The sequence below is a fragment of the Saccopteryx leptura genome, chromosome 9, assembly GCF_036850995.1.
Source record: "Saccopteryx leptura isolate mSacLep1 chromosome 9, mSacLep1_pri_phased_curated, whole genome shotgun sequence".
Lineage (NCBI taxonomy): Eukaryota > Metazoa > Chordata > Mammalia > Chiroptera > Emballonuridae > Saccopteryx > Saccopteryx leptura.
This window is the reverse complement of record NC_089511.1, coordinates 90,201,788-90,229,699: the sequence shown is the minus strand read 5'-3', so window position 1 is coordinate 90,229,699 and position 27,912 is coordinate 90,201,788. Positions and strand designations below refer to the sequence as shown.

The following is a 27,912-nucleotide window of genomic DNA, read 5'->3' as shown; positions in this document are numbered from 1 at the left end:
CGTAGGTGGGACATAATAGTGAAACTAAGAGACATTTATAAGAGTGTGGTGGTTACGGGGGGGGAGGGGGGAATGGGAGAGGGATAGGGGGTGGGGAGGGGCACAAAGAAAACAAGATAGAAGGTGACAGAGGACAATCTGACTTTGGGTGGTGGGTATGCAACATAATTGAACGACAAGATAACCTGGACTTGTTATCTTTGAATATATGTATCCTGATTTATTGATGTCACCCCATTAAAAAAAATAAAATTATATATAAAAAAAAAAAAAAAAAAAAAAAAAAAAAGAATGGAGGCTAAGCTCTTGGGGAGAAAGGAAGTCCTGAGAGGTAAGGTAGGTATCTGGGTCCGTCTTCCCGGAGGGCACCTGCCAATTCCACAAAGGTGGCTGAGAAGCTGCGCTGAACTGTGCACAGCTGTAAAAGGCTGAGGGTGGATGGGAGGAGGGGCTGGGTTTTAAAATATTGGAAGTAAGGGCCAAATAAAGTATGGGGGTAGGGAAATGGGGGCTGATAACACCCCTGGTTTTATGTTGGGACTCCAATGGGCCATAGCCCTAGAAGTTAAGGAAACCAAACAGACCAGCCATTGCAGATTCTGCAGCCCAACTCTGAGACTTCTTTGTCTCCGACTAGATTAAGATGATCCAAGGTTGCAATGTCACTAGCTAGCCCTCTACAAAAGTAAACAAACATCTTTTTTTGGAGGGAGATAATATTCTTAAACCTTAAATATCTCTGTACTTTTTCATATAAAATATCTTAATGAAAAATACTCAGGTATATGAGACCAGAAAACATAATAAGAAATTAAGTATACAAATGCCTACAGGAAAACAGAGGATCAAGATACTGAAATTATTCAATACAAACATGCTTGAGATATATATATATTTTTTTAAATTTTATTTTAAGTTGAGAGTCATTAAAGACTGTCTCAGTACAAAACCCTACTAATTTTGAAATTTCAATTCATATTTAATTTCCTAATCCTTAATCTCTGACTGATTCTTTAGAAATCCCCACAGCTGTTCCAAACTCTCCTTATGCCCCTTAGGTACACACTCACCCAGAAACAACACTTCACCTTCTAAACTAAGAAAAATCAAATCTAAAAGGAATTCAATACTCCCTGACAGGCCCTCTAAATTGGCCTGCATTAAGTCGTAAGAAAGTGAACTATTACAGGGGGCCACTGTAACTCAAATCAGAGATCTTCAAACATTTTACATCACAACCATTACATCCACACCTTTGTCTATAATCTTATACATGAGTACACAATTTAATTGAAATCCTAATTTCAAAAAATAATTCTTAGCTACAAGTAATCAAGATAGGATGACTGGCATTAAGTATAGACACACAAATCGATGGAATAGAATTGAGAGTCCAGAAACAAAAAACCCACTAAACAAACCACACAAGAATGACAAGGGAGTCTGATAATAAAGCAGTGTATTTAGTGCTAGGACAACAGCATATCCAGATACAAAATAATGAACTCAGATTCCTTCCTCAAACCATACAGAAAAATAAACTCAAAATGAATCACCAACCTAAATGTAAGAGCTCAACTACAGAGCTCTTAGAGGAAAATATAGGAGTCACCTTCATATCCTTGAGTTAGACAATGTTTTCTTAGATAAAACAGTAAAAGCAACAAAGAAAAAATAAACTGGATTTCATTAAAATTAAAATCTTTTGTGTTGCAAATGATACTATCAAGAAAAGATGGTACCGCCTGACCAGGCGGTGGCGCAGTGGATAGAGCGTCGGACTGGGATGCGGAAGGACCCAGGTTCGAGACCCTGAGGTTGCCAGGTTGAGTGAGGGCTCATCTGGTTTAAGCAAAGCTCACCAGCTTGGACCCAAGGTCGCTGGCTCGAGCAAGGAGTTACTCGGTCTGCTGTAGCCCCACGGTCAAGGCACATATGGGAAAGCAATCAATGAACAACTAAGGTGTCAAAGCGAAAAACTGATGATTGATGCTTCTCATCTCTCTCCATTCCTGTCTGTCTGTCCCTATCTATCCCTCTCTCTGACTCTACTCTAAAAAAAAAAAAAAAAAGAAAGAAAGAAAAGATGGTACCTTTTCAAAGAAGCTGAAAAGATAACCACCAAAACAGAAGAAAATATTTGCAATAGAGACTTGTATCAAGATTATTATAGAAAGAACACTTACAACCTAATGAAAAGATAACCCAATTTTAAAAATAGGCATAGTGTAGGGCCTGACCTGTGGTGGCGCAGTGGATAAAGCGTCGACCTGGAAATGCTGAGGTCGCCAGTTCGAAACCGTGGGCTTGCCTGGTCAAGGCACATATGGGAGTTGATGCTTCCAGCTCCTCCCCCCTCCTCTCTCTCTCTCTCTGTCTCCCTCTCTCCTCTCTAAAATGAATAAATTAAAAAATAAATTAATTAATTAAAAAAAAATAGGCATAGTGTAAAGCCAGTAGCCACAGCCACCATCACAGCTGCCTGGCCCATGCAGGTTCACATTGGATTTGGACAGACAGTAATGAAACAACGAAGCCAAGAGCTGGTGGGCCATTAGCTTTAATCCTAGCTTGCTCCCAGCAGGCAAGTAATATACACAGTGGGAAAACACTACCCCTTTCATTCAGGGCTCCCAAAGCCACAGACTTACCCAATTTTCCTAGAATCAAAGATATCTACCTCACCAGCCTTATTCACCTCTGTTCTCCATCTCCTCCCTGCAGAAACCCTGCACAAACTTGCTTCTCCTTCAGCACTCCGCCATCTTGGCTGCTTCTCCTCTCCTCCACGTGGCCTTTATCTGCTCTCCTCTCTAATGCTAATCTCAGGAACCAAGAGAGAGCAAGCTCCCCATGTGCCCCATTTTATAATGTAGAAATCAAAACCTTTAATCCAATATACAAACAAGGAAGTCTCTGATACAAAGTCACTTATCTGAGGCATGATGGGATTCCTCATGAGAGTGCACCAGCCCACATCAACCAACAGTCAAGGGTGTGGGGAAAAGCTTAGTCTTAAAACTAAGCCTCAGGACATAACCCATAACCATGCTGCCTGCTTACAGCCTGTCTCCCACACCCAATGCAAACTATAAGTGAGCAAACATATACATCATATTTACAAACTTATTTGACCAACACATAGGATCTGAATAAACTTTTCTCCCAAGATATACAAAGCACATGAAAAAGATGATCAACATCATTAACCATAGGAGAAATGCAATTCAAAATCACACAGAGATAACATTTCATGCTCATTAAAATGGCTTTATCAAAAGACAGACAAAACAAACATTGATATGTGAAGACACTGGAACCTTGCACTTTGCGGTGGGAATGTAAAACAGTGCAGCTACTCTGGAAAGGGTTTGGTGGTTCCTCAAAATGTTAAACATAGAATTACCCATATGACCAGCAATTTCAATTCTGGTTATATACCCAAGACAACTGAAAACACACATCACAAAAGCTTATGCATGAAAGTTCGTGACAGTATTACTTATTATGTAGCCAAATGTTCATCAACTGAACAGTAGATAAAGCAATGAAGTACTGATACATGGTACAAGATGAATGAACCTTGAAGTCATTATACTAAGTGAATTAGGTCAGCCACAAAACACTGTACTTTATGACTGCTTTTATATCAAGACAGAGAGCAGATCAGTGGTGAGCTAGGGGATGTGTGTGCACATGCACAGGAATGAGAGTGACTGCTGATTAGTATGGAGTGTCTTTCTGGAGTGATAAAATGTTCCAAAAGAAGGATGTGGTGATGGCTGCACCTTTACACCATGAACAGAATAAAGAACTCTTAAATTGTATACTTCACATAGGTAAATTGTAATGGTATAAAATTTTTCAATAAAGCTGTTAAAAAAATTCTTAGCCCCCTATTGCTTGTGATACACCCTGATATTTTCCATTTTGTTTCTTTAAAAATACAACACCCGTTGTGAGCTCCTAAATTCATTCTATAGCCCAGTAATGGGGTCATGATTGGCAATTTTAAAAACACTGCCACAGAATACTCTAGTACAGCTGATGCCCACTTTCTCCTATTACCAGGACTACTCCCATCACACTCCACTTTCCAGAAAAAGTCTACTCTTCCTGGTCATGTATCATTTCCCAAATTCTCACTGCTGTGTATGTGCTCCATTCACCCAAGTCCTTATCCCTCTCAAGTCCTTCTGAAATCCCTAACTCGTGACAAGCAAGCTTAGCTGACTACACTTTCACTTTTCCTTATCATCACTCAACCCTCCCTCACTGACTGAGCATGGTAACAATGGGTTCACAATATGTGCGCTACTCTCCTCACCATCTGCTGACATCACCCCTCATGCACACTGACTGACCCCTTTAGTACCTCAGCCTCTTCCATTTGTTGGCCTTTTCATTTCCATGGACTTCCCCTCAATTCTACCTCAGCAGCCCACCCCAAGGCCGTCCAGAAACTACTGTACCTGTCATATCTCTATTTTAAGCATTCCACACTGATCACCATATTTAATCCTTATTTCACTACACCCCAAATCACCCCCTACAACAATTTTAATTCACATTTCCAACATGTTGATGCTACCACTTCCTTACATCTCTGTATCACCTTTCTTGTCTATGTTACACTTCATGATTCATCACCATTCTTCTAAGCATTCCCTTTAAAATACCCTCATTTCCCTTGTCCCTTTTCCTTCTTTTATACTGACTTAGTTTTATATGTCAACTTGGTTGGGTTACAGTCCTGTTATTCAAATAATAATGTAAGTGTCGCTACAAAGGTATTTTGCAGATGTGGTTAACATCCATAACCAGATAACTCAAAGTAACAAATTATCCTCAATAATGTGGATGAGCCTCATCCAATCAACTGAAAGCCTTTAAGAGCAAAACTGAGGTTTCCCCAAGAAAGAGGAAATTCTGCTTCCAGACTGCAGCATCAGCTCTTGCCCATTTCCTTCAAGACTACCATTGCCCCACAGATTACTGACTTGTCAGCCCCCATAATTATGTAAGCAAATTCCTTGAAACTTCTTTATATACATATATATACATAAACAGGCAGCCCCGGGTTACTAACAAGATAGATTCTGTAGGTTTGAAAATGTTTAGCCCTGGCCGGTTGGCTCAGTGGTAGAGCATCAGCCTGGCGTGCAGGAGTCCCGGGTTCAATTCCTGGCCAGGGCACACAGGAGAAGCGCCCATCTGCTTCTCCACCCTTCCCCTCTCCTTCCTCTCTGTCTCCCTCTTCCCCTCCCGCAGCCAAGGCAAGTTGGCCCGGGCACTGAGGATGGCTCTGTGGCCTCTGCCTCAGGCGCTAGAATGGCTCTGGATGCAAGAGAGTGATATCCCAGAGGGGCAGAGCATTGCCCCCTGGTGGGCATGCCGAGTGGATCCAGGTCGGGCACATGCGGGAGTCTGTCTGACTGCCTCCCCATTTCCAGCTTCGGAAAAATGCAAAAAAAGAAAAAAAAAGAAAATGTCTAACTATTTCCAGGCACAGAAAGGTAAACATAAATACTATGTTAGACAAATATCTGTCTAAGTTGTATTTAATAGGTAAATGTACCTGCTCCAACTTAACAAATTCAACTTAAGAACAAACCCACAGAACCCGTCTCATTCATAGCCCGGGAATATCCTGTGTTTCTCCTCAATTGACAGTGTCTTTGGAGAACTCTGACCAACACTCCTGGCAAAACCTCAAGCCAGAGGAACCCAGCAATCTGCCTCCTCTGTGCTTGGGTCTAACCAGCTAAATAATGCTGGGGGAAAGAAAATCACAAAACCAGCTGATTGATACCACTTTAAAATCAAGAGCTCAAACTTTAACAATAATTCTTGCAAACTGCGTCAAACTTCCAACACTCCCAAACCTTCTGCCCATGCTAATATCAGACTTCCCTGAGAAAACAAAGCACAAGAGAAGACCTTGAAAGCCAGGAGAATAAGCCTTCATCTATAACCACCAAACTTCTGTACAAGGATACGCAACTTTCTGCATCCTCTGCTTGATGAAGTCTTTTTAACAAAGGCCCATCTCCCTTCTGTGCTCTCCATTCCATTTCTCACACACTCTCCTTCACTGGCTGGACCTCACACTTACTTACCGACCCACTCACTGCTCTGTTCCGTTCACCCTAATCTTTGCAAAGTTGTCCACAGACACTGTGTCCGATTTGCTTCTCATTCACGTTTTAAAGAACGTTTTCATTCATTGATTTTTAACTGACTTCAATTTGGTTTCTTTCTCTTCACTTTAATAAAGCCCATCAAAATCACCAACAATTTCCCACATAATCTCTCTATGCCTTGCTTCCTTATCAATAAAAGTGGGAATACCAGCTTAGCAGCGCCTACCTCTTAATGCTGTGTGTGCCGTTTAAACAGTCCTAACATATGTAAACCACTAGAACAGAGCCTGGCATATGGTGAGCGGTGAACAAAGACTAGCAGTTATACTGTGTGTGCTGTTTAAACAGCCCTAACATGTGTAACCCACTAGAACAGAGCCTGGCATATGGTGAGCAGTGAACAAAGACTAGCAGCTATAGTACTAGGGTATTCTGGAATCTTGCTTTCCCTCGGCTCTGGTTTTTTATTTCTAGCTTATCTGACAATGTGTAAGTCCTTGAGAAGTAAGCTGCCTCAGATTGGGGGGGGGGGGGTACGTGGAAAGAGACAAAAGTGAATCTATGAAATCTCCATTAAACAGTAAGATCCCTAAATTTTGACCACGTATCTTTAATCAGCTACCACATAATTTCACAAGGATGGGCAACTCAAACCCAAAACTCAAATCAAACTCATCACCCCTCACTTCCTCACACCCCCATGCATTCTTGACTTGCAGATTTTTGCCAATATTATTATTTTTTTAAGTGAGAGGAGGGGAAACAGAAAGACTCCCACATGCGCCCTGACCATGTTGCTGGGATCCACCAGCAACCCCTCTCTGCAGCCCATGCTCTGCCCATCTTGGGCCATGCTCACAACTGAGCTATTCTTAGCACCTGAGGCGGAGACTCCATGAAGCCATCCTCAGCACCTGGGACTGATGTGATTGAACCAATTGAGCCATGGCTGCAGAGGAGGAGATAGAGAGAGAGGAAAGGGGGTGGGGAGGGGTGGAGAAGCAGATGGGCGCTTCTCCTGTGTGCCCTGACTGGGAATCGAACCTGGACTTCCACATGCCGAGCTGACGCCCTACTACTGAGCCAACTGGCCAGACCTGAATATCATTTTTCTAAATATACATCTGTCCTGTCCAAATTCACTTAATTTTTCCTTCCATATACAATAGTTTGATCCTCTACCTCAGTTACATACTTCCAGGAAGCAGACTAAATTATATTTCTGAGAATTGTCTTTGGGTGCTTTTCACATAGAAAGCAATCTATATGTATTACTAAATAAGAGACAGTAAGTTAATTACTAATTTTGCATTCACTGTCAAAAGATCAGAAACTTGTTTACTTGACATTCTGAAAACCACAATTTTAGTTTATTTACATTAATGTTAGAGAAGTTCATGCTACTCTAATTACTCCCATAATCCCTCCCCAATTTCACTTATCATTCAGATTCTTTAAATATTCATCAGGTACACAGATATTTTGGTTCTTGTTTTATGTATTGTGCAGAAAAACAACAATGTTTTACAAGTCACTGCTGCCAATGCAATATAAAAAGAAAAACTAAGGGTGTAAGAGTTGGGAGAGGGAGATGGAAATTGAAGTAACCTGGGCAAGGGAAACAAAAGAAAAAATAAGCAAATGGAACTACATCAAACTAAAAAGTTTTTGCACAGCAAAGGAAACCATCAACAAAATAAAAGACACCCTACTGATGGGAGAACAAATTCACCAATGACACATTGGTGATATGGAGCTAATATATAAAATTTATAAAGAGCTAATATATAAAATTTATAAAAGAACTTATACAACACTGATAAGTTCTGATAAGGAGCTAATATATAAAATTTATAAAAGAGCTAATATATAAAATTTATAAAAGAACTTATACAACACTGATAAGTTGCTAATATATAAAATTTATAATAGAACTTATACAACACCAGGAAGACAAACAACTCATTTAAAATGGGTAAAGGACCTGAATAGACATTTCTCCAAAAGGACATACAGACAGCCAAAAGACATATGAAAAAATGGTCAGTGTCAATAATTATCAGAAAAATGCAAATTAAAACTACAATGAGATATCACCTCACACCTGCCAGAATGGCTATCATCAATAAATTAACAAGCACCAAGTGATGATGAGGATGTGGAGAAAAAAAGAATCCTTGTGCATTGTTGGTTGGAATGCAGATTGGTGCAACCACTATAGAAAACAGTGTAGAGATTCCTCAGAAAACTCAAAATGGAACTGTCTTATGACCCAATGATTCCACTTCTGAACAGTTATTCGAACAAACCCAAAACACTAAAGAGAAAGAATATATGCATCTCTGTGTTCATTGCAGCATTATGGAAGCAATTCTAGGGCCCATCAATAGATGAGTAGACCAAAAACCTGTGGCACATATACATATACTATGGAATATTTGGCCATAAAAAAGAATGAAACCTTACCATTTGCGACAGCATGAATGGAACTAGAGGGTATTATGCTAAGTGGAATAAGTCAGACAGTGAAAGACAAACACCAGATGATTTCACTTATATGTGGAATCTGAAGAACAATACAAATAAACAAAACAGAAACAGACTCACAGACACAGAGAGCAGACTGATGGATGCCCGAGGAGAGGGTGTTGGGGGACTGGGTGAAAAGGTAAAGGGATTAAAAAGTACAGACTGGTAGTTACAAAACTTTCTAACCACTATGCTGTACATTTGAAACTAATATAATATTATATTGAATGTAAGCTGTAATTTTTTAAATAAATAAAATATTTTAAGCAGAATAAAAAAAACTGAAAAAAAAAAAAAACAGATGGCATGATTTATACCTGAAAAATAAAAAATTCAACTACAGAGCTATTATGGTTTTACTTTTTTTAAAATTTTTATATCAAGTGAGAGGCAGGGAGGTAGAGAGACAGACTCCTGCATGTACCTGGACTGGAATCCACCCAGCAATTGCCATCTGGGGCTAATGTTCTGCCCATTCAGGGCTGCTGCTCCATTGCTCGACAACCGTGCAATTTTTGGGCCTGAGGTGAGGCCATGGAGCAATCCTCAGTGCCCGGGGCCAACTTGCTCACTCAAGCCATGGATGTGGGAGAGGAAAAGAAGGGGGTGGTGGAAAAGCAGATGGTTGCTTCTCCTGCGAGCCCCTGACAGGGAACAGAACCAGGGAGTTCCACACACTGGGCCGATGCTCTACCTCTGAGCCAACCAGCCAGGATCCAGAGCTCTTATAAACAGTAACAAAATTTAAAAAGTGAGTTTAATATACAAATGTTAATTAATATGAAAAATAAATAGACTTCTTATATACACCAGGTAGAAGATAAATATATAACAAGCAAGAAAAATACATAATAAAATATATATATATATAAATAGCAAAAACTTAAAAATGCTATTAGAAACCCAAGAGACTTATAAATGAAAAGGCAAAGTTTTCCATATTCTTGGACAAAGACTATACCACAAAGCTACCAATCTCTTATAAATACCAAGAAATCCTATTGGCAATTTGAATCTATGTGATATAAGTTAATCATGGTTGAAGGTGAGGGTGAGAGAGAGGGTGGGGGTGGGGTGGTGGAGGAGACACTGATTTGAAAGGCCCTGAGAGAACTCTCTGGGTGATGGCAATGTTCTAGATCTTGATCTGGGAGTTTCACAAGTGTATGCATAGGCACACTTCCACTGGGCTGTAATTTAGGGTTTGTGTATCTTACTACTGTATGCAAAATTTACCTCAAAACAAAAAATTGAATCCCAACAGAAAAGGCAACTAGACTAGATGCATTAATTCTAAAAGTTCTTATAAAATAAACAAGTGAGAAGCCATAAAAGATTCTGAAAAAGAAATGAATGAAAATTAGTCTAGGAGAAACAGTACAAAATACAGTAATTAAAACAGAAAGGTTTGGTTCCCAAATGGGCAGATGGATCAGTGGACTAGAAATGGTCTTAAGACATATGCAAATTCAATAAAGGTGGCATTTCTAGTCTGTAAGACAAACACGTATTATTCAATAAATACTGTTGGGACAATTAGCTGCTGGTCATCTAAAGAAAAAAAATAAGGTTAGACTCAAACATTCCATCTTACCCAAGTATAAAGTCCAAAGAAATAAAGGAATTAAAAATACAAAAAGAGAGAAGAAACCATAAAAGTATCACAGAAATAACACTTGAGGATTCTTATATAATCTTGAACTGTGGAATGACTTTGTAGCCATGACATTTAACTTAGAATTCAGTCAAGATTGGTAAATTTACTAAAAAAATAAATAAAATTGGCATGACAAAATCATGATAAACAAATTTAAAAAGCAAAGATAAAATGGAAAAATATTTTTAAAAAATAGCACAGAGCTATTTTCTCTAATATAAAAATAAATCCTACAAACCGAAGAAACAGTAACAAAGAGACAGAAAACCAGACAGGGATACGAAGAGTTCACAATAAAAATATAAAGTGCCTTAAAAGACAAAAATGTTTAATCTCACTCATAATGGTGATGAGGAAAGCAAGGATCCTTACACGGAGCTGGTGACTGTAAGTTGAAACAACTTCTACATACAGCTCTTTGGCAATATCTATCAAAATTATCAATGCACATCCTCTATTTGGGGAATGTATTCTATACATTTCTATACAACTGTGAAATTATGTTTATACAGGATGATGCGTTGCAGCACAGCTTTGACCACAAAGGATTGAGAACAATCTAAATGTACACCAAAAAGGGGCTAGCTGAATAAATGTTATACCCGTATAATGGTATTATGGACTGTTTTGTGTCTTCCCAAAATTCATATGTTGTAGCGCTAGAGCCTGGTAGCTTAAGTGGGACTTTGAGAGGTAATTTGTTGACACAAGGCCATCAAGATGGGACCCACGATGAGATGAGTGTCATGAAAAGAGAAAGAGCTCTCCACTGAGAACACATCTGCAGCAAGGAAGAGTCCTCACCAGGAACCTAATCTCTAGGCATCTTAATCTTGGACTTCCCAGGCTTAGAACTGTGGGAAATAAACACCTGCTGTGAAGCTGCCCCAGTCTATGGGATTTTGTTATAGTAGCTCATACTGACCAAGACAAATGGAATAACATGAAGGTATTAAAAAACAAACAAACATGCTATTGATGTATAACTATTACAGAACTGTCTCTAAATTGTATTATTAACTTGACAACAGAGGTAAAGGTATTGTGCATGATATGCAACCACTTAAATAAAATTGGGTAAGGAGAGGGCAGAGAACACACATTACACACTACGTAAGGCACACAACCCTCACTGACAATATGAACTCCAGAAACCTCTGAAAAATAAGGTTTTAAAAATGTTTAGTACAAACCTATTTGGTGTCAAAACCTGAGGAAAAAAATGCCATAAGACTCTTTATGATCTTTATTTAGCCTTACTGTACTATTTATGCTTTTAATACAGAAATATTAACATGTTTGATTACTCCACTTCCTGCAGATTTTGGATAAAAGAGCAGACACACTTACATTACCTTTCTACAGCTCCCGGTACCCCAAAACAACAACTTAATTCTGCAGTACACCTGGACCGAGGGTTCTGGGCAAGGAATTAGCATCTATTTACTTGCACATACATAACATGTATTTGAAAGGAGTCACAGAAACTTAACACCATTTCTATGGGGAGGAACTGGGTGGCTGTACAGAAAAGAAAACTTGTTACTGTATCTCTTTTAAAACCTTTGGAATTTTGAATCAAAGTGAATATACTAGTCAAAAAATGAATACAATGTAAATAAAACAGAATCACTAAAACTTTTTCACACTCAACAGAAACAAGGCCAGATGCTTTGATTTTCGTTCTGACTATAAAAGTGATCCATTCTTAAGTTACAGGAAAATCTATACAATGTTGACTTTCCTTTATCTCACTTTTGGTTCACCCAAATGGTACTGGAGAGTTGCCCTCTCAACAGCAAGTTAGGAAATGGTCAGTTTCCACTCCCATAACCGCTTTTATTTTTGATGCCTTGTGCCAAGTAAAGCAGGTGTGCTGGGCTGTTTTTGTGTATGTGTGTGTATGTCCCTAGAAATATGTTGGGGCTCAGGCCTCTCAGCAACAGGAAGCCCCATAGCTCACTATACTCAATATTAGAAAAAGGCTTAAGAAAGTGCTCTGAGCACAGATCTTGTCTTAAGTGTACAGAGCTTCAATACAGAGAGTTTGAAGATTGCAGTGAGTAGTCGAGTAGAATCTTTTCTACTATGTGCCTTTCATACACTTACTTGATAGCTTGTTCTATTCCAGAATGGGTTTGAAGTGGCCATAAGATTTGCCTTTCATCTCAATTTTAACGAAAAATTAGAAGACATTTTGTCTTTTGTGGTTTATCTAGTGAGTATATATTAAAAGGAAAGACCTGTTTCTCTTATTAGTGCCCCCAGAAATATATTGGGGCTTGGGCCTCTCAGCAATCAGAGATGCATAGTTTGGATGTCCTCAAATGACTCAAGGTCCAGCTATCAGGCCTGATGACTAAAGAAATTCCTACTGAAGTGCCTAGTAATATTTGGTTCCTTTTGTTAGGGCATAAATGCACATGTGTTTGTCTTTACCACTCACCAAGTTATACTCACTGAAAGTAAAGAATGACTGGCCCTCCTATCACTTACTACCATTAATGTTTATTCTCAATAAATATTTCCTGTGCAAGGCTAACGTTACTTCATAGTTGCTGTTTCAAGAAGGAGCAAGCAATTTAAACAGTCACTGTAACACTAGACAATCTACACAGAAAACTTAGAAAAACATGCAAAAAATATACACTACTCACAAAAATTAGGGGATCAGGGAACGTGCAAATACTCCCAGTACTTTCAGCCTTTGTGTGTGTGTGGGTGTGTGTGTGTGTGTGTGTGTGTGAGAGAGAGAGAGAGAGAGAGAGAGAGAGAGAGAGAGAGAAAGGAACAGACAGACTGGAAGAGAGAGAGATGAGAAGCATCAATTCTTTGTTGCGGCATCTTAGTTTCTCAGTGATTGCTTTCTCATATGTGCCTTGACCGGGGGCTACAGCAGACCGAGTGACCCCTTGCTCAAACCAGTGACCCGGGGTCCAAGCTGGTGAGTCTTGCTCAAACCAGGTGAGCCCGTGCTCAAACTGGCGACCTTGGGGTTTCAAACTTGGGTCTTCTGCATCCCAGTCCGACGCTCTATCCACTGCGCCACCACCTGGTCAGGTGCTTTCAGCCTTTCCTATAGTGCATTTTCACCAATGAAATAAGAGTTGGTTTTACATCTCATTTGCATAATCAAACAACTTTGACTTGTCGTTTGCTTTTCTGATGTTCTTGTTTTAATAAAAAAAAAATCAAATGCTTTTTTTATCACTTCATATCCATTTTGAGATAACCCCTAATTTTTGTGAGTAGTGTACTCGCAGATGTTGCTTACAAATAACCTCCCTCATTTTTCTAGACCTTTAGAAAATACTTAATGAACTGCTAGGTTTACCAGGTCTCTGACAAATTTGCAATCTTCACATACAGTCAACAATCCCAATAAGATAAAATTTAAAAGATGAGACAGCATTCCATTTTCTTCAATTGTAGGCACAGGATAAAGCTCTTCCCAACTCCTGGGTTACTACTTCTTTAGCTATCTATTAAAATAAACTGAGGAAAAACTGAGGCAAGTCCATGCTGTAGGGAAAGGTAAAGTGGCAAGACAACTTTGTATCAGAGAATGTGGCAAAAAAATTTCCTTTTACTATATGATTTGGAACATTTCCAAAATTTACAGCAGAGAGGAGCACTGGTCCAAATGTTAAATCATTTCAGTCAATTCAGATTAAATGAGACAATCAAATTTTAAATAAACTCCTCAGAGAGGCAGAAGGAAACAACTGGCGCATTCTGGGAATGTGAACCTACATTGTACGTCAAATTGGTTTTTAAATTTACTCGGAATTTTGCATTTGTTCCAAGTTAAAAATAATAAGTGATAACAATAGCTAAGATTTTCTGAATACTTACATCTAGTATTCCAGGCATTGTACACACAGTACCTTATTTAAACCTCACATCCCTGTGAGATTATGTGCTATTATTATTCTCATCTGACAGATAATAAGACAGGTCTAACTATGTTACATAACCTAAACTAGCTTATGCCACATAGTTAGATTTGGAGCATGGAATGGAACTCAGGGATGACCCTAAAGCTCATGCTAGCAACTATTGTTAAGTTTGGGCTCCTTAACTTGCTAAAGAATTGTTAGATTTTAACCAAGACTAAAACAAATATATATATATATTTGTGCTATATTTGTTATACTGTGATATAATCTACTACCTTGAAAAGGAATGGCAGCTAAGAGTTTTCTAAAAGGCCTTATCACACTTGCACATAATTTTAAAAACTAGATTTCAATGGAATTTGGCCTGTCCAGAGATTTGTAGTAGATGTTTGGGGGAAGACCTCTCATAAATCTTTTAGGAGAACATACATTGACTGTTTAGCTAGGCCTTCAGCCCTATCCCTGATCATATGCTTCTGGAGGCTAACAAGTCTTCCTCTTCTTCTCCCACCAGTCTCTGAGAGCAGAGTCCAATGTAACCTGGTTCTGTGGAATGTAGCGATCCATCCTCAAAAGAGCTCCTGGCTTGCAGTAAAGTTTTCTATTTGTTTTATAACTATGAATATTACAGAAAATATCTGATCCAACAATTTGCTTCTGAAAGTTACAAAAAGTCTAACTTTCACTGCCATTCTTGACATGGCATTCTGATTATTACGTAATAAGGCTCTTTTTGTCCCAGTATGTTTTCTGAAGAACCACCTATCTGAGGAACAGTCTATTAAAAATAAAAAAGAAATGAAAAGGTTCCAACAGCCTTGGTGTGAGGTCTAAATCCAAAATGGTCGGACTAGTCTAAGGCTCGAGCTTCTTGATGGCAGTGCAGATGCCACAACTGAGATGGGAACCTAGGTCTAATTCCCACTTACTGCCCTGAATGACAGAATAACTCTTATTTCAGTAATACTGCAATCTTTCAGGTAGTCAAGTCTGTTGACTCAGAACTTATTTCTGAAATCAAAGTGCAAGTTAATCTGCATTAGAAAAAGACAAAGCTTCTAAATGTCCGTATCAAGAGCTCCTGACTAAGAAAATAAGCACCACAGCACACTGAAACAGGCAAACTAGTCATACCTAAAGCATACACACATTTTTTCGAAAAATTTGGGGTCTTAAAATTGAGTGCGTCTTATACAGTGGTTGTAATTTTTTCACTTGCATTTCCGGCATTTTCGCGCTCATTGTTGAAGATGGTGATTTGTCATCAGATACACATGAGGACAGGCATATGGATGGGAGTTTTGACAGGGATGAGGAGTTGTATGAATTTTATGATGAATAAAACTTGCATTCAATAACTTTATGTAATACTTTTTTTTTTCAAATTTCGGGCCCCCAAATTAAGGTGTGTCTTATACATGGGAGTATTTTATACATGGGGAAATACGGTATGTGGCTATAATTACTTCCTGGCAGGCACTACATAAATCAGAAAGTCTTCTATCCATACCACCAATTTGACCAGAGACTGTTAGAGAGCTGGCACTGATATCAGACATTATACTTCTACAGGTGCCACAAAGCATCTCAACTTATATAGGTGACTAAAACATGTCAAAACTCAATTTAATGACAAAGTAGATTGACAAGAATTACAACAAGGATGCCCTGAGTGGTAACTGAACAGATTGCTCCAAGTTTCTTCCATGAGCATTTCGTATCTTCACAAGGTCATTTACATAATATTAGGCACTGAACAAATGGTTAAGATCCTAACCTTATTAATTTTGATAGAATTTATTCTCAAACTAATTTCCTTTCCAAGTGGCCTTTCTCCCAGGATCTAACTCTGCCAGGACACTTAGAGGGAGCCCTTTGCAAACAAACATTAATGGAATATACTTACTAACAAAACCAGTGCTATCTCTTCCTTTAAACATAATTACACTCTAAAAGGGTAAATTTTATGGTATGTAAATTATGTCTCAACAAATTATTTTTGTTATTTTTAAATAACAAAATTAAAAAAAATTTTAAAACCCAACAGGAAATAGAAACCAAAGAAACTCTAGTTTGACATGTAGCCTGACAGTGAGCTACTGGGAAGGATTTGTATCAATAACCCTTACTGGATCTGACATACCTTAACTAGGTAAAGCAACAAACATTTGATATTTCAAGATTTTCATCCATTATTTAATAAAGTATCATTTTCTTATTTATTGTACTCTACGTCAAATAATAAGCTCACCCCAAATTCTTTCATGTCCAAAACAAATGTTGAAATTTGTTACATAGTGACTGGAAAAGAAAGTAACACAGATAAATTGATATTAGTTTGAGTTTTAGGCCCATATGCTTCACCAATAGTATTAGTAAAAGGAAGAATTTAAAATTAAATATTCCTAACAAACCTTTCTAAAATGTTATTGAAAACTAAACATTTCAAATAAAACTTTCATGCAGCTTGTTTCCTTGCTGTAACTTTTCCATTTAAAAAAGTCATCAGAAACTTTTCACGTAATATTCACAAAATGATAAATGCAATCATTTTAGACCCCATTGAAATATCACTGTTTGTCTGAGTGTGTTTGTGTGTGAGTGACAGAGAGAGAGAGAGAGAGAAAATACACAGATACATACAGAAACATATTTTAGACAAGGTTTCATTTTAGCATAGTGAGTTTAAAAATGACAGAAACATAATTAATACTGAAGTAATTCAAAAGCCACTATAGGAAGTCTCCAGGTTACAAATGAGATAAGATTCTGTATGTTTGTTTTTAAGTTGAATTTGTATGTAAGTTGGAACAGGTACACTTACCTATTAAACGCAACTTAGATGTTTGTCTTAGCATAGTATTTATTTTTATCTTTCTGTGCATATATAAATACCATATTTCCCCATGTATAAGATGCTCCCATGTATAAGACACACTTTAGTTTTGGGGCCTGAAATTTGAAAAAAAAAGTATTACATAAAGTTACTGAACTCAAGTTTTATTCATCATTAAATTCACACAACTCCTCATCACTATCAAAACTCCCATTCATTAGCTTGTCCTCATCTGTGTCTGATGATGAATGCTGTCTTCAACAATGAGTGCAAAAACAAGCGTGAAAAAGCAGGAAATGCAAGTAACCGCTATATAAGACGCAGTTTTTAGACTCCAAATTTTTCGGAAAAATGTCCATCTTATACATGGGGAAATACAGGTACTTAAACATTTTCAGATACAACTTTAAACAACCTTGGATGATGCAGGAGATGATGGACTTGTTGGAGAGGATGGGACTGGTGTTAGAGAGTTAGGTTTGATTCTGTTGCTGAAGTCAGTTTCTTGAAGTAGGCATCAAGGGAGGTTCGTACGGAGCTTTTCTTTTTCTTATTATAAATGGCCCTGTAGCATCTCAAGTACAGTAAACTTTGGTGAATCTCTCTATCAGAATTTTGTTCCTCTAACTTTGCCATTACTGCTTCCAAGAGATGCAAAGCATCAGCTAATTCTTTTGTAGAAAACATTTTTAGTTCTGGAGTTTCTAGATCGCTGTTTTCTTCCTTAAATGCTTTCATCTGATGCTCTATCTAGTTCAATAAAGTCATCTTCACTGGTTAAGTTCTTTGCTGTGGGAGTCAAGTAACTCTATGTTATTATTTTCACTGAGCTCACCTGCAATTATTACCAACAGCCCTTATGGCTCCATTTGGAGGTACAAGTTGTACACAAGTTGGATATTTGTAACTCTGGGATTTACTGTACTGCTGTGACAGATAATATATAGGAAGAGATCACTGAGCCATTTAGAAGTCAATTTGCATGAGACTTGAAACCTTTACAGAGAAAATTAATTTTTTTTAAGGCTTGATACTAAATATTATCAATTGTAAAAAACTCTTCACCAATCTGGCTTTTATTGAACACTTACTAATATTCCAGGCTAGGTGCTGGAGACACAGATGCAAGACAGGCTGTCCTTAGAGAAGTGCCATTTTGACTGCAAAAGAATAGCATCTGACCTCCTAGCCTTAACCCACAACAGGAAAATCTGAGGTAAATATTATAAATCACTGTAAGGCTATAAGGCTGAAGACTGAAGAATTAAATTGAAAATAAATGCACATTGTTGTACACTTAGACCAAATCTAACTCTACTTTCTAATATAACATTACACTAGAAGTTCCAGATCTGCTACTAAAAAATAGTAAAATGAGGCCCTGGCCGGCTGGCTCAGTGGTAGAGCGTCAGCCTGGCGTGCAGGAGTCCCGGGTTCGATTCCCGGCCAGGGCACACAGGAGAAGCGCCCATCTGCTTCTCCATCCCTCCCCCTTTCCTTCCTCTCTGTCTCTCTCTTCCCTTCCCGCAGCCAAGGCTCCACTGGAGCAGTTTGCCTGGGTGCTGAGGATGGCTCTGTGGCCTCTGCCTCAGGTGCTAGAATGACTCTGGTTGTAACAGAGCAATACCCCAGATGGGCAGAGCATCAGCCCCTGGTGGGCGTGCCAGGTGGATCCCGGTCGGCATGTGGGAGTCTGTCTGACTGCCTCCCTGTTTCCAACTTCAGAAAAATACAAAAAAAAAAAAAAAAAAAGGTAAAATGACCTAGAGTAAAACTGTATCTTCTTTGACAGACATCACTTATACAAGGGACTGGCAAAAGTAGGCTTACAGTTGTTCAAATGGAAAATAATGTGATATTTAATAAATAATAATACAAGAATAAACTGTGTTTCACATACTCACAACTGTAAATCTACTTTTGCCCTATCCTGTATAATTGTCTTATTTAAAGTACATCTATTGTACTACGCCTTTATATCCGCTCATTGCATTGACATTTGGGCTATTTCCAAATCTTGGCTATTGCAAATAATGCTGCAATGAATATACAAGTGCATATATTCTTTTGAATTACAATGGAATATTACTTGGCTATAAACATGGGGAAAATCTTACTTTTTGTGACAGCACAGATGGACCTGGAGAGCATTATGCTAAGTGAATTACGTTAGTCAGAGAAAGAAAAGTACCCTATGATTTCACTGATATGTGGAATCTAATGAACAGTATGGTAATTACCAGAGGGAAAAGGGGTATAAATGGTCATGAAGGAGACTTGACTTGGGGTGGTGAACACACAACACAATATACCGGTGATGTATTATAGAATTGTACAACCAAAACCTATATAATTTTTTATTAACCAATGTTACCCCAATAAATTAAATTTTTAAAAAGTTATGTCTATTATATTTCAAAGCATTATCCTCTTCCATTAAAGGATTTTTCTCTTTACCCTCAAACTCTTGTGAACCCCAAGAAAGAAGTAACACACCTACTATGAAGAGCTCCTGGTGACTAGGCTCAAATAAAAAAGCAGAAGCCTAGTAGCCATTTCTGCATAGAGGCCTCTCACCCAAACCACATTCATGGAGAAGCCTGTCTGCACTATATTTCTGCTATCTGAGCCAGCTCTTATAAGAAGTTCCTGGAGTCTTATTCCATCAATAGTACTGAGAATTTCCCCACCCAATCAGAGCAGCTCTATTCTGACCAATGCCCTTATTTTGGTCAACCAAACTGCTCTGATTCTGACTCCTATTAACATAAGGAGAACCAATCAGGTACCGGAGGTGGGGACTTCTGTTCATACAAGCCAGCTCCCCTCTGGCCCAGGTTCAAGACTGAAAACAGGTTCTCCCTAACGGTACTCAAAAACTGTGTGGGGAGTGGAGGGGACCACAGAGCTTACCAAAGTACAGTGGAACCAACACACCAGCCAGCCAACAAAGGCGCCTGGCCTCAGAGCTATGATAGCTGTTCTGTTTTTACAGCTAGCTGTAGCACTATTGAGTTGTTTGCACTGAAGAAAGTTTACTTCTCTGCACCCCAAATTGGGGATTCCTGCTGGCACTTGAACTGGTGCCAATGACCAGGGTTGACACTTTCCATCGCGATACAGTCCTGAACAGTTGCTGAACGAATGAATGAATGAATGAATGAATGAAACACATGTTCTAATTGACAAGAAGGTACTTGTTAAAATACAAGGGAATGACAGACCAGAATTCTACTGGAAAGATCACTGAATTTCAGAGGTAAAAATAGTGACGACTGGACATAGTCTGTTACCAGGCACTCAGCATATTAAGTTCACAGTAAACATCCAGTGAGGAACTTTCAGAAATTAAAATGAAAAGCGTTAATCAAAATACTTTAAAACGATCTTGGATCTACCACCTAAGGATTGAGAACACCAGTGCAAGACAAAGAGATGGGCGGGTGGGATAAAAAAGTCAAAAGGTCACCATCCAGTGACCCTCAGGAGAAATACCCGCTGACCACTGAAGGGGCGCGGAGCTGATGGACACCTCCCGCCCCAGCCAAGGGCACTGGCTCTCCTTCGCTGCCCAGAACTTAAGGCCACCCTGGTCTCTCTCGGCGCAACGCTCGCCCAGAATGTTAGCACAAAGAAACCAGCGAGAAACAAAACACAAGTCTCCGTGGAGGGTGGGCAGGCATTGGGACCAGGTGACCCCAGCGGGTGCTCACCGCAGGGGGCAGCATCCAGGGCGCGGCGGGCCACCTAGGCGCCTCAGTCCCGACCTTCGTCAAAGTGTCTCAGAACTTGCTACTCACCCCCACCCCCACCCCTGTTCCATTTTCCCCTTTCGACGTGGACATGGGAACCACGCGAGGACAGACAGGCGGGCGGAGCTGGGTCGGCAGACCAGGAGCGATGGCCTGGGCGCGCTTGGGTCCCGCAACCCCAAGACCCGAGGGCGGCCCCCGCCTCCGGCGCCGCTATTGTTCCCGCGCCGCCCCCGCCCACGCGCGTCCCCCGCCCCCACTCCCGGGAGGGGGTCACGGCGGAGGAGACGGAGGCACAGGCGGCGGCACAATAACATAAACACGGCGGGACTGCCACACCACCCGGCCTGCGGCTCCCGCCGCCCTTACCCAGCTGCACAGCGAACGGCGACGGGAGAGCCCGTGCAGGGGCCGGTACTGCTCGGGCGGTCGCCGCAGCCGCTATCCAGCGCGGTTCACCGACCTGCTTTTTGGACCGCGTCGTCCGGCCTCGGCCGCTCCGCTGAGTAACAGGGACGCGGGCCGTCACCGCGCACGCCCGCGCACGTCATCGCGCAGGGCACCGCCTCTGCGCCTCACGAGCAGCCCGCGGGGCGGGGCAGCCCCGGGGCCCTGGTACGGGGGCGGGGCTGCATCTGGGGGCGGGGCAGCCCCAGGGCCCTGGGACGGGGGCGGGGCCGCATCTGGGGGCGGGGCCGCCCCGGGCCCCGGAGGACCTGCGTGGCGGAGCTCGGCTGGAGGAGGAGCTGCGGAAGAGCCTGCAGGAGCCTAGAGTGAGGGGCGTGGTGGGGAGGGGAAGGGGGCGGGACACTGTGCCTGGCACGTGGCGGCGCGTGGACACGCATCTGAGCACCTGGCTGGGCCGGCCCGCTATTCTGAGCCGGCGCCTCAGGTGTTCTTCCTCCCGGGGGTTGAAGGTCGGGTGCACTGAGGCCAAACGCGCCCCAGGAGGAGCGCACCCTTGAGAAAGGACGAACTTATGGCCTTGATCGACGGTGTGTTATATTATGAGGACACCTGCCACAGGCCGAGTAACCCACGAGCACATAAACGTGCTCTTCCGCCATCTGGAAAAGCTGCCTCCCGTGTTCCCATTGCTCACCTCCATACAGAGACTATACATTAACCTATTTATCTCTGGGCCCTCACAGAGCGTGCGCATGTTAGTTATAGAAATGACAAATTGGCTAGCCCTTTATTATCCAACAATGAGTGGAAAGGTCTCTAAATTAGATACATCCATGCAATAGAGAGTGCATTCTAGCAAAGTGAATGTGATGCGTTCAAGGAATTTTTAAGAGAATATTTGTGATATATCATTAAGAGAAAGAAGCAAGTCCACATGCATAAAATGATCATATATATATATATATATATATATATACACACACACACTATATGTACATAGAAAATAACTGAAAAGAAGTATGCCAAATTATTTAACAGTAGTTTATCATTGGACTGTGGAATGAAAGGTGAATTAATTCTTTGTCTTTAATACTTTGGGTATTTTTTTCATGGTTTCCAAATGGTATAGTTATGTTCATAATAAAAAAAAAAGGCACATTACTTTAATAATGAATAAATAACAAACATAAATATTTGTTGGCTAAACAAGTGAATCCAAGTTGACTACTTTCCTATGTCATGCTGGGCTGGCCTGTTTTCAGTGATTCTGAGGTGAAACAGATGTGAACATTCCTTCATTTATTCTCTCCCCATTCCCTCACTCCCTCGCAAGCATCTTGATTTCCTTCCTTTGTTTTGCCGGTAAACATTTATTGTCTGTCCGTTCTGCGCCACTTGTTATGCTAACACTGGCAACACAGTGGAGCTTACAGACTTAACCAATGTAATATGGATATAACAGTAAGAAAATGCAAAATGATCACTGTATAAGATACATCTTGATATGGATACATAGTATTATGCAACCAATTGATAGAATTAATAAAGCCAGGAAATTAATACTTAAGAAGCTGGCTCTTGAGCTAAGAATAGATTTAACTTGGTAGGAAATATTTCAGAGGTAACTTGGTGTGCAAAGGTCCTGTGAAAAGAGGAACCCTAGTGAGTTGGAGAAATTGAAGAAGCACCAGTGCTGCTGGAAAGACAAGGAGGAAGGAGCTATTAGATGAAGTTGGGAAGACTGGAAGAGGACCAAACCTCATGCAGCCACTTACCCATATTGAATATCTTGTCTTTATCCTAAGTGCAATGGGAAGCTCCTGTCATGCTCCTGAAATAGGGGGGGGGGCACGGTCAGAATGGCATCTTGAATAGTCTAGAACAGGGATCCCCAAACTACGGCCCGCGGGCCGCATGCGGCCCCCTGAGGCCATTTATCTGGCCCCCGCCACACTTCCGGAAGAGGCATCTCTTTCATTGGTGGTCAGTGAGAGGGGCATAGTTCCCATTGAAATACTGGTCAGTTTGTTGATTTAAACTTATTTGTTCTTTATTTTAAATATTGTATTTGTTCCCGTTTTGTTTTTTTACTTTAAAATAAGATATGTGCAATGTGCATAGGGATTTGTTCATAGTTTTTTTTTTATAGTCTAGCCCTCCAACGGTCTGAGAGACAGTGAACTGGCCCCCTGTGTAAAAAGTTTGGGGACCCCTGGTCTAGAATCTAGATGACAGATGGTAGAGTGTTGGTCTAGGGTGATGATCACAGAAGCAATAAGAGGAAGGGTCTGAGGACCATTTAGGAGACTCAGTGCATAGAACATGGTGATGGAGTAAGTGGACAGTGAAGGAGAGGGAGTCATCCAGAAAAAGCTATAGGTTTCTTGCTTATGGCTAAGGATGGATGTTGGTGCTAGTTCACTGAGGTGGAAAGAGGACCGGGATTCAGGGGAAGGATCATGAAAGCAGGTAGTTTGATGGCTTTTGATCAACCCCAAAGAGATGTCAAGTTGGCTGTTGGGTACACAAAGCTGAGCTCAGACAGATGAGAGATGAATCATTGACAGACAGTGATGAGTTGAGGCCTGGTGTAAAGATGAGTTAGCCTAGGCCTGAGTGAGAGAGGGTAGTGGGCAAGAAGAGAAGACTCGGAGCCAATCATAAGGAACATCAGCCAGCATTAAATGGCCACGGAGAGGATGAGCTAAGGAATTCAGGTTTATTTGTATCTTGTCCCAGGGCAGTTGTCTTGGGGACAGCTGGTCCTTGGGTCATTCTGAGGCTGGGATTTGAGAAGGAGAGAAGGAGACAATGCAGGCCCCTTAAATCTAGTCTATGCTGGAGTCCTGAGGGATGGTCAGGAAGAGGTTGCACCCTGTCCAGAGCACTTCTTTGTTTGTCATTCTAAACAGACTACACACACACACACACACACACACACACACACACACACACACTGATGGAGTTGATCCTTTGGTTGAGCAGTCAGATAGATCTCACACCTAGCTGTTCAATGATACTGACACCAAAAGTTGAAAGCTTATCTCACTTGCTAGTTTCCCAACCTCACTCCAGGGAGAGGAGAGGGCGGCAGGGAGAAGGCACTTACTGACTAAGGCCTGCAAAGGGTGTCTAAGGATACACCACCTCCCACTCCATCTTCACCACCCTCCTTCTCCTTTAGCCTTGCTTTTAAGCCCCCCCCCCATTTGGTTTCCTGGCCATGCCCTTGGATCAAGCCTGCTCCTGCCTCCAGAAGAAACAGGTTCTGGTCCTTGGTTGGCCACCCTCTGACTCTGGGATGCTCTTTGGGGCTTTTTCAAGTTGAAGCCTACTGAATCACGATGGGGCAGCTCAGTCTCTAGTTGCACAAGTAGAGAAAACATGACACCTCATATTGCAAATTATCTTTTCAAATGCAAAGAACTCTGGCTTATTTTGTCAGTGGTAGGTCAAAGCCAACAATGACCAGAGATCCTCAGTCACAACTTGAACAAAACAATTGGAGATAGAAGTAGGTGGTTCTCAAACTTGAACATAAAAGGAGCACCCTTCTCTTTGCTTCGGCTTTCCTTTTCTCTTCACCACATGCACCACATGCCTGGAAGCCACATGCTTCCAGGTGCATACAAGCAACAAATCAGCTGGTCACGTCTATAGATGGAGTGCACATGCATGTTTTCAGGGAAAAAATAGACTCTGGTTTTCAAATTGTGGCCCTCAGACCAGCAACATAAGCATCACCTGGGACCTTGTTGGATGCAGATTTTGAGACTCACTCCAGACATGCTGAATTAGAAACCTTAGGAGAGGGGCCCAGTCCTCTGTGTTTTAAAGAGCCCTCTTAGAATAGGCATACTTCCAAGATATTGTGGGTTCAGTTCCAGATCACTGCAATAAAGCAAGTTGTAATCTTTCTGCTCTAATTTGTAATTGCTGCAACATCTGTGAATCTCAATCAAGTGGAGCACAATCAAAGGAAACATGCCTCTATCTCTAGTGACCACTCAAGTTTAAGAAGCACTTCTCTAGAACATAGCTCTCCAGTGGGCCTGCCATTCAAATCACCTTGGGAACTTATAAAACCACCCATGCCTGGACTCCACTCTGGAGGTCCTTCTTCAGAGGTCTGGAGTGAAGTGCAGGCTTCTGAAAGTTTTTAAAACCCCTCACATGATTTTGATGCACAGCCAAGATTTAGAGCCAGTGCCTTAAGAAATTCAGCATATCTCTGTTCTTTAAAATCTCAGAGCAAACAGGGCAGGACAGCTGCCCCCCCCCCATCTTTTGTGTTCAAGTTCTCTCTTATTCCTTATTTTCATTGTTGGCTCTTCTTTCTGAAGTTCTGCACCCACCTTCCACAGCTTAGGTATTCCTGTGATACACTGTCTTCTCTCTGTCTACATTCAGATGTCAAAGGTGTTCAATATTTATCTTCTAGAGAAAAAGATAGAGGGGATTGACTGGGAGGGGAAGAATAAGATGCTAAAGTCCTGTAACTGGTTAGTAAGATCCATGTTGCTGTTTGAAATAAATATATATATTAGAAAGCAGGCTTTCCATCAGAACTCTCAGCATGGCTACTCTGCACTGTTTATAGCTTCTTAGCCCAGAATTTCTTCCAGCCAAGTGGAATTTTGCCATTTGCAGTTCATGTACTGCAGAAGATTTGTCCAGGCATCATGGTGGAGAGAAGACAGCACCTCATCACTGGTCTCTCTCCTTGGCAGCTTTAGGAAGAGTCCATTTCTATCTCCACCCTCATCGTCATCTCTTTCCACACCTCCTCCTATGCCTCCATCTCCACCTCCAGGGTTTCATCCCTCACTTTTCAGATGTAAAACTGGAGCTCAAGCTATGCTAGACTGGCTGGTATTCTACAAATATATTCCCGACCTCTGCCAAAAGCTCTACCCATTCTTCCAGCTAAATTTGAAAGTTCCTTATGGTGTTATTGGGGAAAAGAGGGGACTCTGGCATCACCAGAGAAGGAAAAGTCTGCAGGTGGCAGGATTTTGAGCCCCTCAGAAGACAGAAATGCTACTAAGAGGGGTGTTTCCTTGTCACTGCCTTGCCAAGCAAGGCAAGATTTGTCCTGTGTTCCTGACTCCAGAGGTGATCTGAGCACTTCCGAGGGTCCTGAGAAGATGCTCTTGCTTCTAGAAAGCAGAGGTAAAGATGCAATCTGGTGATTAAATTTTCCACAGTGCCTTGATCATGCTCCTAAAGCAGTTTCCCAGCTAAGGAAGGCTCTGCTTCTCAGAGCTCCCTTCATTGTCCTTCTGCCAAAACCCAGCAGGATGGACTCTCAGCTGAGGGTTCACATAGCTGCATCTGCCTTTCCAGCATGGGCCTGTGGGGCTGAGAAAAGGGGAAGAAAGTTCCATAACCCTTCAAGACGTGGCCTTCTTGAATGAAAGACAACTGCATGGGAAGAAAGTGAGCATTCCTTCCTGAGCCTGAGGCCATCCATACTCTAATTCAGGCTTGAAGAACCTGCAGCTCAGGATAAACAGGGGAGAAGGTCACTTCTGAGGGTGCTAAGTCATAAAAACTGGATTAGGTTTTCAAACCCAGGCCCAAGCCTACATTATCTACCCCCTGGACAATGTCTCAAGTCCAGACCCAGGCCTACCCTCTGCACTCGTTGCAATACTCTATTTCCTTGGAAAGCCAGGACAGAGTTGGTGACTGTCAGCCTATGTAGAGCAGAGAGGAGGACTTTCCTCTGAACTAGCAGAAACAATAGTGACTTCACATGTATTGTGTTCTAAAAGGCAGGGCCATGGCATGAGGCTCTCTCTATCACCAAGCAATCAAGCAAAGTCTACCAAGTAAAGTTTTGACAGGTAAAGATGTGGTCCATCCCACTGGTATTGCCTTGTGAGGGCACATACCTACATTCTTAGAGATAGGACCACACAGAAGGATTCACATAAATGGAGAATAAGTCAACATTTCTGTGTCCCAATTCTATACCCATAATGTGGGGTTAAGATGACCCAATCCATTCGTGTATTATGACTATTCAAGAAGTGCTGGAAGAGCTGTAGGTGAATGGTCTGGCACGTTGATACCATCGGCAAAATGTAGCAAAAACACTAAAAAGGACCCAACAAGTCCTTACCTAGGAGTTTATCCTGAAGCGTGAATAAAAGCTGATTTAGCAACAGCAAGGTTTATTTTGTATTGTTGGCATTATTGATACACTGGACGTCCAGCAAGAGGGGATATGAAACAAGACAGCTTTAAAGTGAGCTGGTAGAAACAAATTTAATGACCTTAAAAGAAATTAAATGTATGCACATACAATGTGATTCTGGTTGTACACACACACACACACACACACACACACACACGTCCAAAAACATACACACCCAGGTGTCCACAGTGACCGTGTCTGGGAGCATCAATGGTGATTTTTGCTTTGTCATGGAAACATTTTTGCTTCTGAATAGCAAAACGTAGACATTACTTTCAGTTGTAAAGAGGAGGAAATCTAAGGAGAGGAGGCTGCACTGAGCAGGGCACAGTGGGTGCTGAATCAATGAGCTCTGTTCTTTTGTCCTTGTCCTTTCGGGGAAAAGTGCAGATTTGGAAATTCTGCTCTTCTTAGGGACATTCTGGAACTCAGGCTGCTTCTCCTCGGGGCCCAGAGAATAGGACCTCAGTGGCTTCTAGGGTTGGG

At 41.2% G+C, this 27,912-nt stretch overlaps 1 protein-coding gene across 7 annotated transcripts in view; it reads right to left on the bottom strand.

The window, feature by feature from the left end:
* Positions 1–21,352, bottom strand: part of MAPK8 (mitogen-activated protein kinase 8) — a 90,595-nt gene extending 69,243 nt beyond the window's left edge. For 2 of the 7 annotated variants that reach the window (XM_066349116.1, XM_066349120.1), the window contains exon 1: positions 21,186–21,344. The gene's annotated coding sequence lies outside the window, so the exon portion shown is untranslated. Of the gene's footprint in view, positions 1–21,185 lie in introns of all 7 variants that reach the window. The other 5 variants (XM_066349121.1, XM_066349122.1, XM_066349118.1 and 2 more) reach the window with 4 other exon arrangements.
* Between the last annotated feature and the right edge of the window lie 6,560 nt (positions 21,353–27,912).